General features: G+C 39.7%; 1 protein-coding gene across 2 annotated transcripts in view; it reads right to left on the bottom strand.

The window, feature by feature from the left end:
- The window catches only part of RGS12 (regulator of G protein signaling 12), a 191392-nt gene that overhangs the window by 104850 nt on the left and 71440 nt on the right, over positions 1-15102 (bottom strand). The gene's annotated exons all lie outside the window — the stretch shown is intronic.

Below are 15102 nucleotides of genomic sequence, written 5' to 3' on the forward strand. Positions count from 1 at the left end.
ATCATGCTGGGATTTCATTTAAAGTATATCCTATAACAAATCAGGAAAATAAAATGAAGTGTGGTTGTGTGATAATCATTTATACATTAAACCAGCTTCTAATAACTTGGCTTTTAATAAATCATTACTGTTAACCACCTTTGTTATAGTTGTAGAAACATTTCCATAATAAACCACTGTTTTTCAGAGGTTTACACTGACAGACCAGTAGAAAGTAAACCACCTCAGAATGGCCTGTTACATTAAACTTTTAAAGTGGCTAGCACTACAACTCACATGTGAAGATCTACATGACAAGGAAACTTTGTATACAGGGTTCATAGATTCTTAGATACTAAGGTCAGAAGGGACCATTATGATCATCTAGTCTGACCTCCTGCACAACGCAGGCCACAGAATCTCACCCACCCACTCCTGAGAAAAGCCTCACCTATGTCTGAGCTATTGAAGTCTTCAAATCGTGGTTTAAAGACTTCAAGGAGCAGAGAATCCTCCAGCAAGTGACCCTTGCCCCATGCTACAGAGGAAGGCAAAAACCTCCAGGGCCTCTTCCAATCTGCCCTGGAGGAAAATTCCTTCCCGACCCCAAATATGGCGATCAGCTAAACCCTGAGCATATGGGCAAGATTCACCAGGCAGATACTACAGAAAATTCTTTCCCGGGTAACTCAGATCCCACCCCATCTAACATCCCATCATAGGCCATTTGTTCAACTCGTGAGCAATTTCAGAGCAAAATTCTGCTCTCAGATCATCATAGCAGAGCTCGACTGATATTCTGCACTCCCTGCTTACTGTACACACTACCCATGCTTCACTGATGCCAAAGGTAGATATATGCATGTACTGTAGGAAGAGCAGAAGAAGAAATCCATCATGTGACTCTAAGAGCGGACAAAGCCTACTAAATTTGTCTTTTATCGGTGTTTTTATTCAAGTGATTAAATTTGTCCACAGTAGCAAATTTCACACAGTCTGCTGCCATTTACAAAAAAAATCAAAAACTCAACTGCTTTTATTTCTGCAACATTCATAATACAAATATATTATTTAAAAGCCTCTAGAATTGCCTACTGCATCATTTCTAATGCATTCCCTCTGTGGACCTGCTTAAAGCACTTCACAAACATGAATTCAGCCTTACAATACCCCTGTCAGGTTTGCAAGTATAAACCTCCTTTTACAGAGGGAGAAACTGAGGCACAGGGAAGTTTTGATGCCTTTATACAAGATCACTTAGCAAGTTAGCATCAGAGGCAGTTGACGACTTAGATCTACTACTACTCCCATCCCATGTTCTAACCGCTAGACAACACACACTCTTTGTTTAGTACAGCAAGTAGCCAACATTTATGTCCCTTACTGATTTCATGTAGAGTGAGATTAGAGAACAAAGTTTACTCCAAACACAAGATGAAGGTAGAGGTAACAAGTCTTATTATGCAAGCATTCCAGAAACACAGACATAAGGTATGTAATTGAACAATATACATTCTGTGAATTGGGACTGGTTTGGATTTGATTTTCATCCTTTAAATTTTATTTATCAGTGCAAGTGTCTAGTGCCTTTGAAGTAAACTTGAAGAAAGAAACTTTGTTACACATATTATATCCTCCATTATTTAGGGGCTTAGCGTGCCAATCAACTAAATAGTCTTGTCAGAACAATATTAACTTTACCACATGTGACAATTAAGCATTAAAAACTAAAGTAAGCATCACCAGGAAAGGTTTTATGTTTAAACATTACATATTTTCTGAACCACATTAAACTAGTAAAGCTATTCTCAAAGAATCAACAACAGTTTATAAAATCACCAATATTTTTTAAATTTAGCGTTAAGTGCCAAATTCTAGTTTTCTGTGCAAAGCCGGAACAAACAGGTTTTTGCAAGGGGATCTCTGTGGGGGCAGAAACCCTTAATATCCACAGAATGCTGCCTGTGCAGCAACTGTAGTCAATTCTATTGTTGCAAGTGCACTGGCCATGTAAATGCCCATCCTACACCACCACTTCAGAAAGAACCATCTCAGTCTACTGCTCCATGGAAAGTAAGGATTTCAGCACAATATCTTGCGTGGCCTGCACCACCCACTGCATAGTAAAACAAAAGTGGTTCCCTTACATTTGATGCAACATGATTCACCTCAAATAATTTTGGTTCTCTTTTGCAGTATCTATTTTATTTTACCATCCCACCACTACCATCACCTCCCGCAGCCCTCCCAAATATTTTTTGTGCAGACTTTGTCCCAGAATACAAAACATTTCCTTTGCTGGGTATAAAATGGTGACTGATCTAGGTCTGGGAAACCTGATCTTTGGGGTTAGCTCTCGCTCCTCTCCTCGTGAGTGTAGAGGCCCACACTGGGAAAAGGAAATTTTTCTATCCTTTAAACTTCAAGTCTTTCTGCTGTAAAAATTTCATAATTATCTCTGTGATCTGTTACATTCACAATTCATGTTCCTGGTTCACTACTCTAGTTGTTCTTTCTGATGCCTGTGAGAGTGCTCATCATACACAGAATTATTCTTCATGTTTACTTCTTGTAGTTTATTAAAAAAAAAAACTTTTCCATGGAAGTAACTGAGTCTGGGTCTTTCCTTCAGGAGTATAAACTTGAAACACTTAGATCACCTGTGACTCAGTATGATTGAAATCTGCTTTTCCTATGCCAAATAGTTTCCAAAAGCAGTACCTTGGAATTTATTTTTATACCCCGTTTATCATTTCATAAGTTATCAGGTTTGCCTCTTTCCTCATTGTTTCGGACTACACAATTTTCAAGATTACTAACTTTTCCAAGGTCCACATACAGGACTAAACATACGAATATTTCTATTCAGTGCATTATAAATCTGCCACAACATCTCTCCATTGGTTCAAACGGAAACACCACATGGGGAGTAAGGGTTTGTTAGAGAACCGACAAAGTATTCTAGGGCCAGGTTTGTTCTGGGAATTGTATCCTTGAGAATAGCACCTTTTTCTCCACTTATCCAAATGGAGTGCTTCCCAGAGAAAGTGAGATGATTGTTTCCGCACTTTGGACTTTTTCCATCAGGTACTGTACTGAGACAGTGAAGTGAGTCTGAACAGAGCATGAGGCGTGGCAGAGAATAGGATCTAAAGACCATGATAGCACTGGATGAAACCCAGCTCTTGTTCTGTAGTGATTTTTGACAGCCTTATTATATTGCTCTTAATATTGCACCCAGCACTGCTTAATATTCCGATTTATGCTAAGCTCAGCCAACACAAACACTGTTCAACAAACTAGGGCATGGAGTTCCGTTTGGACTTCATCGCCTCATTGCACCAGGTCTTTAGAAGAGCCCTGATGTCTATGCTGGGCAACCTGACACCATGACGCTAGAACAGCTGGACTGCAGAAGGCATGACTTCAAATCACAAAATAGTGAGTAGCTTGTACAAGAACACAGCAACCATACTTACATGGATGCTGGGGACAAGGTGCATGACATTGTTACCTGAGACGAGGACAGGGCATCACAAGCAAGTCAGAGACTTCCTGGAGAATATTCCTGTGGAAGCCCTTCAGAGGGAGCACAAATTAAGAGGATTCTTGTTTAAGATGTTCACTGAATGGTGAGTCAGAGTACCCCAGAAAGTATCCTGCTATGGAAAGACCAATTGAACTAGTGCAGCTCTAACACATGTGCTTCCTATCCACATAAGCACCAGAATGATTTGAAATAAACACATACAGCTGGAGACATTAGCAAGACTTGCTTGTAGCTGGTGTACGTACTCACAATAAAACACTATCATTAGGAACACTGTGTGTGGGCAATGTTTTATAAGGATACCAGGCACTTGTACTTGGTGCAGGAAACCTAATAATTCTATAGTGTAACAGACAGAGTCACTGATTTTTATTTCACTGAAATGAACTTGCATTCCATGTGCACATTTTTTTTTATGTAGCTCACAACGAAAGCCTGTTAATGATGGTGACTGCGAAGAAGCCCTTTTAAAAATTAATTTCCCTCTATTTTTTTCCAGAGTATCTCAACAGCTGCTGTATTCAAAATGTTAGATTATTTTGAAACTATGTTTGTATTTATAAACCAGCCAGATCAAAATCAGATAGCCCAAATTTGGAAGGGGCTAGTCTATAATACTCCAGCATATTAATTTACAGAAGCTATTAATGAAAAATGTTAAAATCATGACATAGCAGCTCTAAAATGACCAATTCAGATGTATCAACAGAGGCATCTGTAAGTCCACATTCATCTGCTTTGAAACTAAAAAGGGCTGAGGGGCATAAAACCCGGAATTATGTCTTTTTCTCTCCCCATCCTAGAAGAAGATATTTTTTTCCTTTTGTCTACATGGTTGCAGGAAGAGAAGCCTGAGAGAAAGGCAGAAGTGACAGAAATGACAGAGTCAAGATTAGTTTTGGCTGAACAAAAAATGAACGTCAGTGAGCAAAAAGAAAGAAGAAAGCAAAAAATCTGCTAAGCAACTAGGAAAAGGGAAAGCTCTCGTAGTAAATTTGGAGCAGGCAGAAAACACTGTTTGGCTAAAATATCTTCATGCTCCTTTACCTTATATCACTCTTTTCTCATTCTTCACTACAGACAAAGAAAATAACCATTTGCATGAAAAACGGAGCAAGAGAATTTTGTTAGGAACATCCCATTTAATTCAAATGTCCTTAGTTATTGAAATAAAAAAATAAGATAGGTGGAAGAAACACAGACAATAATATACAAATAAAACTACTTTTAAAAAATGATTTTCAAAAGTTTTCCATTAGCTGTCAACCAGTACTTTTTGGCAAGTTTTTGCCTGCTCCTAAGTAGTAAAAAGAGAACATACATTCCACTAGTAGAAAAGGAAAAAAGACTCCCATCCAGTGCATTTTAATTAACTATATCAGCAGAAGACAAAATTTCTATTTATTCCTAGAATATATCCTAGCATATATACTCCTTTTGAATTTATACTTTACATAAACAATTCAAAGACTACACAACTGCAAAATTTGTTGAATACTAAGTTTTCCAATGTAACTCGTTTAGCAAAATGAAGAAGCCTAATTCAAATTGTTGTTGAGTGCCCTCTTCTGTCAACAAAAAATGCAAGTTTTCCCAAGACTTTTGTGCACATATTTTCAAAGTTTAGATCCAAACAGACATTTGTTAAACAGAGAGCTAGTTTGAAAACAAATATTTTGTCCTCAAAGCCATATTTTAAACACTTAAAAAAAGTCTTTTGACCCCTTTAATTATAAATTGACTATTGAAATTAGCCTTTTTCATAATTCAAAAACATATTGTTGCTCGGTAAATACAACAGTTTTTTGCAAAGTGCTGATCAACGTATAAAGTTTAAGCCATCTGAATTTCCTTGACAGATAAAATTGTTTAAAAAAAACAAACAAACCAGGAGTGAATGTTAATTGCATGTCCAGAATGAAAAAAGATTTCATACGTGAATTACAGCCCAATAGTAAAATTTAATTAAATTACACATAAGGAGGATATGATTAAGTGACAGATCACCCACACACATTAAGCCTCTTTGAGCTTCCTCCTACCCCCAAACTGAGTTTCAGAGATTCAGATTATTGCAGCCCCTGCATTAAAGGACTGCTCATTAGTAATGTAACTAGTGTACTCACTTCTCTTTTTAAGTCTAGCACTTCTAAAATACACATTTCCCTTTTCATTTTAAAAAATAGAGACTTTTCCTTAATCCTAAAATGAATCAGCAAAAAGAAGCTACAGTTTGAGACTTTCAAAAGCCAAAGCCTAGTAATATATATTGCCATTATCTGCAAAATGTGTGTGTTCTGACTAGCAAGAGATTAAGAAAAGAGAAAAAATGAAGCTCCAAAAAGTTTCAGAAGTTATATATTCTATAAACATTGTATAGAGTAAAAAGTTTTTATCTGGTAATTAATAATAAGCCATCGGTAATCTGAATTGTTGGCTGAATATCCAAACCAAAGAAAATCATCTAAACTATACAACTTGGAAACAACTGTGACAATTAACAGATACCTTTCTAAGTTTAAAAAGGCACCCTTATATCATGGATACAAGAGCATTACAGTTTGAAGAAAATAAAGTCACTGCTAATATGACAAAAAAGGAATAAAAACAAAATCCACTAGAGAAACATCTTTACAACTAGTGTACAGTTCCCACACTTGTAAAACTTAATGTTACTCCATCTATATTGAAAATACATCCATATAAACAGCATATTGATTAAATTCTCATTAGAGCTCATACAGAAAGTCAGCTCATAAACACTTATAAACTTTGTTTTGTTAAAAGTCTAACTTCTTAGAAATACTTTGTATTGCATTAACAAAATTCCTTAGCTTTGAAAACTACCCTTTAAAGCATATTCCTGCCCTCTGTTCATTTTAGATAAACAAAACTTTATACTTACAGACACTTGAGTTAGAGTAAAAGCTTTCTCCATGTATAAATAGTGCCTGAGTAATGTTTCTCTCATTGTTAGGAAACAGTCCCCTTAACTTTACTGTTAAGCTCTTTCTGAAGTTGAACACATATTTACTTCTTGAGAGGCCAGTAAAATAAATGAAGCTTTCAACCTATTGTCCTTAATACTACCTCTCTCATTCTCCTCCTCCCCAGTGCATTCCCCGCCCTGACTAAGTACTGGTTCTGTATATATGCCTGTCTAAAGAACAAACTGCCTGCGCTCAATCTTTTAACACATTGTTTAGGCAAGTTATACATAATAATAAAGTTTCTGTCAAGATAACAAGATGCCACTGGAGAATCCTCTACTGCAAAACGCATTTAATGAAGGCCTAAGAGCCTCAGTTTTAACATGTATGTCCAAACTTGTTTAGGTATTAAGTCAAATATTTTCCCCTCCAAATTAAACATTTTGTTTTTAATAAATTCCTCTTAAATGAACATTATATGAATGAATCAGGTCATCAACTTGTATTTTAAATATTATGTTTCAGAAACAAACGAACCTTAAGTTAAAAAGAACACTTAAAATTGGTATAACTAAGCTTAGAGAAACTTTCTTGCTTTCTGTTTCTGGGCATGCAGCTGCATGTTTCTTCATGATCGCAATCAGGTGTGCATATTATGCCATTTACTTCATCTTGCCTTTCTGCTCTCTGTCCTTCTGAGTAAGAAAAGTATTGAAATTTACAAGAATCCTGTTCCAGGTGAAGTATTCTTGTAAATTTCAATACCACACCTACTCATCAGAATGTAGCAGACAAGCAGGGCAGAGATACATGTGTAATATCATAAAGGAACCCAAACATGGTTTGCACAGCTAAGAAACTAGGATTTCATCTCTTTTTCAGCCTTTGGTTTGGAGACAGGCAGTAGGGAACGGGGTGGCGGTTTTTTCTGTATCAACAGAACAGATTAAATGTATTTGGTGATCTCAGAATAACTTCTAACTAACAGGTGTCCATATGGTAGAAACACCTCAGGTGGCACCTTTTTAGTATTCTCACTTGACAAACTAACTTGCAAATGGATTGTAGAGACTGAATGGCACCAGCTTTTAGCAGAAGCCCCATAAAGTCAAAAGTGAAGCAGAGTATCAGAACAGTATGAGGGAAGCTTGCACTGCTGTTGCCCATGCTATACATATCCTGTGAATAAACAGAAGAATTCCATCTCTAGAGATGGCAATCCAACACATTTAATAAGCTCTTAATTCATTAAAACATGCACCAAGCCTCTAGCAGTCTCACTCAGCAACATCATGTGGGGCAGAAGCCCAATCACCCACCTACAGGGTGGCCAATTAAAAGCCATGAGAAAAAGTCACATCATCCAGAAGCAGAAACAGCAGAGTGGGGAGGGAAGGGTTAGGGGAACACTAGGCCAGCAAGTGACTTCTTGCCCCATCCCTGGACCTGAACTACATCGATGATTCACTGACCAAAAAAACTTCATTAACGCAGGGTTAAGGTTGCCTGGTAATAATCCTGTCCCCTTCCAGAATGCTCATTTCAGAAAACCCAAACTTTTGAAAACCAGGAAATATGGGAAGATACATGCCTATGCAACCTTAACTCTGACCCACTGGAGCTGGCAGTAGCCACTGGGAATTATCCCTTTCCCGGACACTTGAGAGATACAGTATGCCTCATTTCAGCACTGCTTTAAGTAGGTTGTGTTAGTAGCAGGCACAGGCGTCTTCATTCTATGGGGATTGTCAGCAGTTAGCTGGGAAATAAGTGTGGACTGTCAGTTTTATGATGGTTATGATATGATAAAAGTATAGTTTTAGATGGCATTGTGTGCATAAAGGTGAAAGGGTTTGAAGATTTAGCAGATATTGTGTTCTTTTAGTGAGGTAAGCTAAATATAAATGGGCAGCATATGTAATTAGCTCTTATTCAGTACAGTGCAAAGGCAGCGTTATTGGCATATTGGAGCATCACTCAAGGAGGACAGAGTTAAGGGTGTGTGGACACGTACCTTAACTCTGTATTTCCTGGTTTTCAGAAGTTTGAGTTTTGCTGAATCCAACATTCTGGAAGGGGACAGGATATCACCAGACAACCTTAACTCTGCGTTAATGAAATTTTTTGTCAATTAACGTCCTAGATGGGCGCCGTTGATAAGCATTAATGCTCATTTAGGCAGTTTCAGTTATCATGTAGGTTTGCAGGTTAGCCCTACTCCTCAATAGATAGAGACTCTTGGCAGTAGTAACAGCACCATGGGGGCCAGGAGCTTGCTTTTACCCAACTGCACTGCAGAACAAACTTCAATTAACAATTTATTTGAGGGGAGGGGCGTAAATTGGTTTGAATGCAGAGAAGGGGAAATATAGAGAGGACTCTGGGGAAAAAGTTAATAGTCACAATATAACAGCAATAAGTAAAGGCAAAGGAACTGGAGGGTAACAGAAAAGGGTCAATTAAAGCAGGAAAGGAGGGGGGGAGGACTAAACCAGGGGTCTCAAAGTCCCAGCCCGCAGGCCATCTGCAGCCCGAAAACCTCCCCACTGCGGCCCGTCGAGGAGAGACGCATGCAGACACGCTACCAGCAATGTCTGCCGCAGGCGCTACCCCACACAGCTCCTACTGGCTGGGGGAAAGGGACAGAGATACCATCATTAGTCACCAGGCAGAGTCAGCCATGGAGGCAGCATCATTAGTTGCCGGGCAGAGTCAGCCATGGAGGCAATGTCATCTTTTTCCGCAATGAATATAAACAAGTCAAAATACCAAACATAACTATCTGATACACACCTTGCTGCAATCCTGAAGGTTTCAACTGCTCAGCCACTGAGGCCAAACATCAACAAACTGACAGAACTGAAGTGTTGCCAGGTGTCTGGCAAACACTAAAAACTCTCTGGCAGATGAAGAATTGTATAAAGTCGTATGACAGTTATTATTTCTAAGAAATTCAAAATAAAACATACAATATAAACGTTTTCTTTTCTGAACACCATCTTCAGTGACATTATTGGCCCGCTGGAAGAATTTGAGGACTGGCATTGGCCCTAAGATAAATTGAGTTTGAGATCCCTGGGCTAAACAAACACTGAGTACAAAAAAGAGATTACAAAAACTGAGTGAGGTTAGAAGAAAATAATGAGTAAACAGGTACGATTAAAGGAAAAACATAAGACAAGCAGTAGTTCAAAACAAAAAAAAGAGCAGTAAGTAAATTAAAATCAGACAAGAGTTAAGATCTAAATAGGAAAAAATGAGAAATCATGAAATAAAAATAATTAACAAGGCAAACAGGCAAGGATTAATATAAAAATAGAAGAGCAAAAGTAAAGTACAAAAAAAAAATCTTGTGCTTCTTTCTTCCACTACTTTTATATCTTTAATGTTGTTTGTTTTGGGCCCAATCTTGCAAATGCTCACTACAGAGCACAGAACTTACTGCTGTGAGTAGCCATTAAGATTATTTGTGGAAATATGCTGTCATAAATATAAAGGGAAGGGTAAACCCCTTTAAAATCCCTCCTGGCCAGAGGAAAAATCCTCTCACCTGTAAAGGGTTAAGAAGCTAAAGGTAACCTCGCTGGCACCTGACCAAAATGACCAATGAAGAGACAAGATACTTTCCAAAGCTGGGAGGAGGGAGAGAAACAAAGGGTCTCTCTCTCTCTGTCGGTATGCTGCTTTGCCGGGGACAGAACAGGAATGGAATCTTAGAACTTTTAGTAAGTAATCTAGCTAGGTATGCGTTAGATTATGATTTCTTTAAATGGCTGAGAAAAGAATTGTGCTGAATAGAATGACTATTTCTGTCTGTGTGTCTTTTTTGTAACTTAAGGTTTTGCCTAGAGGGATTCTCTATGTTTTGAATCTAATTATCCTGTAAGGTACCTACCATCCTGATTTTACAGGGGTGATTCCTTTACTCCTATTTACTTCTATTTCTATTAAAAGTCTTCTTGTAAGAAAACTGAATGCTTTTTCATTGTTCTCAGATCCAAGGGTTTGGGTCTGTGGTCACCTATGCAAATTGGTGAGGATTTTTACCAAACCTTTCCCAGGAAGTGGGGTGCAAGGGTTGGGAGGATTTTGGGGGGAAAGACGTGTCCAAACTACGTTTCCCAGTAAACCCAGTTAGAGTTTGGTGGTGGCAGTGGTTATTCCAAGGACAAAAGATAAAATTAATTTGTACCTTGGGGAAGTTTTAACCTAAGCTGGTAAAAGTAAGCTTAGGAGGTTTTCATGCAGGTCCCCACATCTGTACCCTAGAGTTCAGAGTGGGGGAGGAACCTTGACATATGCATTTTCAAAACGGGGCCTGTTTGAATGTAACAGTCTTACATGAGTGAATCAGCTTGCATACTTTTTGAGATTATATAAATAAATGTTTACATCAAATGCAGAATGGTATTTTTAAGGTAGGTAAAATTTGATGCCCATCAACTCTGTCTGTGTCCCTTTAATCTATTATTACAAATTACAAAATATTTGCTGTATCAAAACAAACCTAGTAGTAACTATTAGAGTATACTGGTTAGCGATAACAGCCCTAACTCAGGAAATCACTTAAGCATGTGCTTAAGTCATTCCTATACAGAAAAGTACTTAAGCATCTACTAAAATCCAGTGGACTTAAATGGGCTTTAAACACATGCTCAGGTGTTTTCATGAATAGGGATGGCTTTCCAGAACTGGGCTTAAAGGAAAAAAACAGGAGTTACAGTTCTGTCAGAGTTTCTGACATAAACCTAGCGCCTCAAGATTTATCAGTCATTTTTTTATTTTGGTTTTACAAATTATTTATAATCAGTTCAGTCATTTTTATTTAGAAATTGGAAAAATACACTCATTATTTCGCATGTTGGATTTTTGAAACAATTTGTAGACTATAAGCTGCTTAACTTTCTAAAATGAAATTTTGCAAGGAATTACTTCCTCAAAGGGACTATTTGCTTCTAAACACACGCATCCTGGAGAGGAGTACATGGCCATGCAGATGATGTTGATGGGAGGGCTTTGGCCTCCTCAACCCTGGGATGCTGTTCTGGGAAGGAGGACTGTGGGGGAAAGATGTCATCCATCTGACCAACAAGGGAAATATTATCTTCAATTCGCCAACCTAGTGAGGAGAGCTTTAAACTAGGTTCAAAGGGGACAGGTGATCAAAGCCCAGAGGTATGTATAAAAAGTTGTAAAAATTATGGACAGGTCATGGGCAATAAACAAAAAAAATCACAGAAGCCCTGACCTGTCCCTGACTTTTACTAAAAATATCCCTGACAAAATGGGGAGGGAGGAGGGTCCAGCACCCTGTCCTTCCTGCAGCAGCTGGGAGCTACAGGGACCGCAGTGGCTGCGAGGGGTCCCCCTGCCGCCCTGTGGGGGGCCCCGCTGCCCGCAAAAGCAAGGGAGCTGTGGGGGCTGGGCCTGCCAGCAGCAGAGGCTGGGGAGCTGCGGGGGGCCCCTGAGCAGCTCCAGCCTCCCTCTACCACCACCACTAGGAACTGGGGGGGGTGCAGAAGGGGGACTGCCCATGGAGTCTAAGAGGCTGCAGGGGGTGCCCCTACCAGCGGTGGCAGCTGGGGAGCTGCGGGTGGCCCCCCAGCCACTGACCAGCTCTGCGGTCCCTTTGCCGCCGCCAGCAACTGGGAGCTGCACCTACCCGCAGCCGCTAAGTAGCTCTGGGGTCCCTCTGCTGCTGCCACCACCACCAGCGGCTAGGAGCTCGGGGGGGCGGTGCGGCTGCTCGTAGCAGCTGAGCAACTGCAGGGGGTGCCCCTGCCAGCAGCAGGGACTAGGGAGCTGTGGGGGAGCACCCCGCCCGCAGCCACTGGGCAGCTCTGGGGTCCCTCGGCCGCTGCCAGTTGCTCACGGCGGCAGAGCCACTGGGCAGCTCAGGGGTCGCCGCCAGTTGGTCAGTTGCGGGGGTGTCCCACCACCCGCAGCTGCTAGGCAGCTGCAAGAGGGTCCCACGCCACTCGTGGAGGCTGGGCTGCCGCTGGGTCCCCTGCTGCCAGCAGCAGCCAGTCAGTTGCGAGGGCCTCCAGTGTCATGGAGGTTGCTGGAAGTCATGGAATCCTTGAAATAATCTTAGCCTTACTAATCATCTTTCTTGCCATGCTAAAGACCACCTTAACAGAGAACTAGATCTTTTTGTGTGCGTATGTTTTAGCGGGGTGATGAATTACAATAGGCTGATAGAAGCATCAAGAAGAAAGCGGGCCGGGGGAGGGGGGGAGGCGAGAGGAGAGGTGCTTAGCATCCTAGATGTCTATACATAAAGGCAAGGATTATGGGGAATAAACAGGAAGAATTGGAAGCATTAGTATACCATTTAGTACATCACAGAGTTGGTGGGATAAATCTCATGACTGGAATACTGGTACAGAGACGTATAGCTTCTGTATGAAGGACAGACAGGGGAAAAGGAAGGTGTTGAATTATACATTAAGAATATATATGGTTGTTCTGGGGTCCAGAAGGATATGAGAGCCAAACCAGTTGAAAGACTCTGAATGAAGATAAAGTGAGTGCAAGTGGGGGAAATAAGGGGTGACATGATGGTAGGAGTCTACTATAGACCACCAAATCAGGAAGAGGATGTGGATGAGGCATTTCTAGAACAAACAACAAAAATAGCCAAAACACAAGACCTGATAGTAATGGGTGACTAACTACCCAGATATCTGTTGGAAAAGTAATAAAGCAAAATACAAAATCTCCAATAGGTTCTTAGAATGTGTTGGTGACAACTTCTTGTTTCAGAAGGTAGAGGAAGTAACCAGAGGGGCAGCCATTTTAGGCTTGATTTAGACTAATAAAGAGGAATTAGTTGCGAAGTTGAAGGTGGAAGGCAACTTGGGTGAAAGTAATCCTGAAATGATGGTTTCATAATTCTAAGGAAAGAAAGGAATGAGCGCAGCAGAATGTGGACAATGGACTTCAAAAAACCAGACTTTAACAAACTCAGAAAACTAGTAGGTAAGATTCCATGGGCGGAAAACCTAACGGAAAAAGGAATTCAGGGAAGCTGTCAGTTTCTCAAAGAGACACTATTAAGAGCAAAAATGCAAAAGAAATATAGGAAGAATAGTAACCGATCCATATGGCACCATCAGGAGCTCTTTAATGACCTAAAAATCAAAAAGGAATCCCACAAAAAATGGAACCATGGACAAACTGCTAAAGAGAAGTACCAAAGAATAGCACAAGCATAGAAGGACAGGCACAATATGAGTTACACTTAGCAAGTGACAGAAAAGGCAGTTAGAAAAGGTTCTACAAATATATTAGAAGCAACAGAAAGCCAAAGGAAAGTATAGTTTCACTACTTAGCAGGAAAGGAGAACTATAGATGACATCAAGAAGACTGAGGTGTTTAATGCATATTTTGATTGTCTTCACTAAAATGGTTAATTGTGACCGGATGCCTAATGCTATTAATATTAAGAACAAGAGGGACGGAACACAAACCAGAAAAGGGAAAGAACAGATTAAAGGATATTTAGATAAATTAGATGTATTCAAATTGGCAGGACCTGACAAAATTCACCCTAGGGAATTAAGGAACTAGCCAAACCAGGAGTGATTTTCTTTGAGAACTCACGTAGGACAGGTGCGGAGGTCCCAGAAGACTGGAGAAGGGCAAACATAACACCTATCTTTAAATAGGGGAACAAAGGGGACCTGGGGAATTATAGACTAGTCAGCCTAATTTCAATATCTGTAAAGATACTGGAACAAATTATTAAAATAATCAATTTGTAAGCACCTAAAGGATAATAGGATAATAAGGAATAGCCAGTATGGATTTGTCAAGACCAAATCGTACCAAACCAACTTAATTTTCTTCTTTGACAGGGATAATGGCCTAGTGGATGGGAGAAAGCAGCAGATATTGGATATATCTTGATTTTATCACTTTTGACACAGTCCCATGTGACATTCTCATAATCAAACTAGGGAAATACAGTCTAGATGAAGTTACTATAAGGTAGGTGCATAACTGTTTGGAAAAAAATACTCCATATCAATGGTTTACTATCAAACTGGAAGGACAATTCTATTGTGTAACTGCAGGAGTTTATGCTGGGTCCAGTTCTAGTCAACATTTTAATTAAATTACTTGAATAATGGAGGAGAGAGTATACTTAACAAATTTGTGGAAGACACCAAGCTGGGAAGGGTTACAAGCACTTTGGAGGATAGGATTAGAATTAAAAATTATCTTGATAAACTAGAGAATTAGTCTGAAATCAGCAAGTTGAAATTCAATAATGACAAATGCAAAGTACTAAAACTTAGGAAGGAAAACTCAAATGCTCAAATACAAAATGGGGAATAACTGGCTAGGTGGCAGTACTGCTGAAAAGAATAGGGGATCACAAATTGAACAAGAATCAATTACGTGATCTAGTTGTGAAAAAGATTAATATCATTCTGGGGTCATCATAGCTGGAGTGTAATATGTAAGACACAGAAGGTAACTGTCCTGCTCTACTTGGCACTGGTGAGCTAGAGCCCTATGGCCAGTTCTGGGTGACAGTGTTAGGGGGCTTATTCCTTCACCCACTTACTTCCCTGGTCCTTCTCGCATGAACAGAGAGCAACAAACCCGAAGTCCAAAGGTGCAAACAATTCGAT

The sequence above is a fragment of the Natator depressus genome, chromosome 4 (assembly GCF_965152275.1).
Source record: "Natator depressus isolate rNatDep1 chromosome 4, rNatDep2.hap1, whole genome shotgun sequence".
In the NCBI taxonomy this organism is placed as follows: Eukaryota; Metazoa; Chordata; order Testudines; family Cheloniidae; genus Natator; species Natator depressus.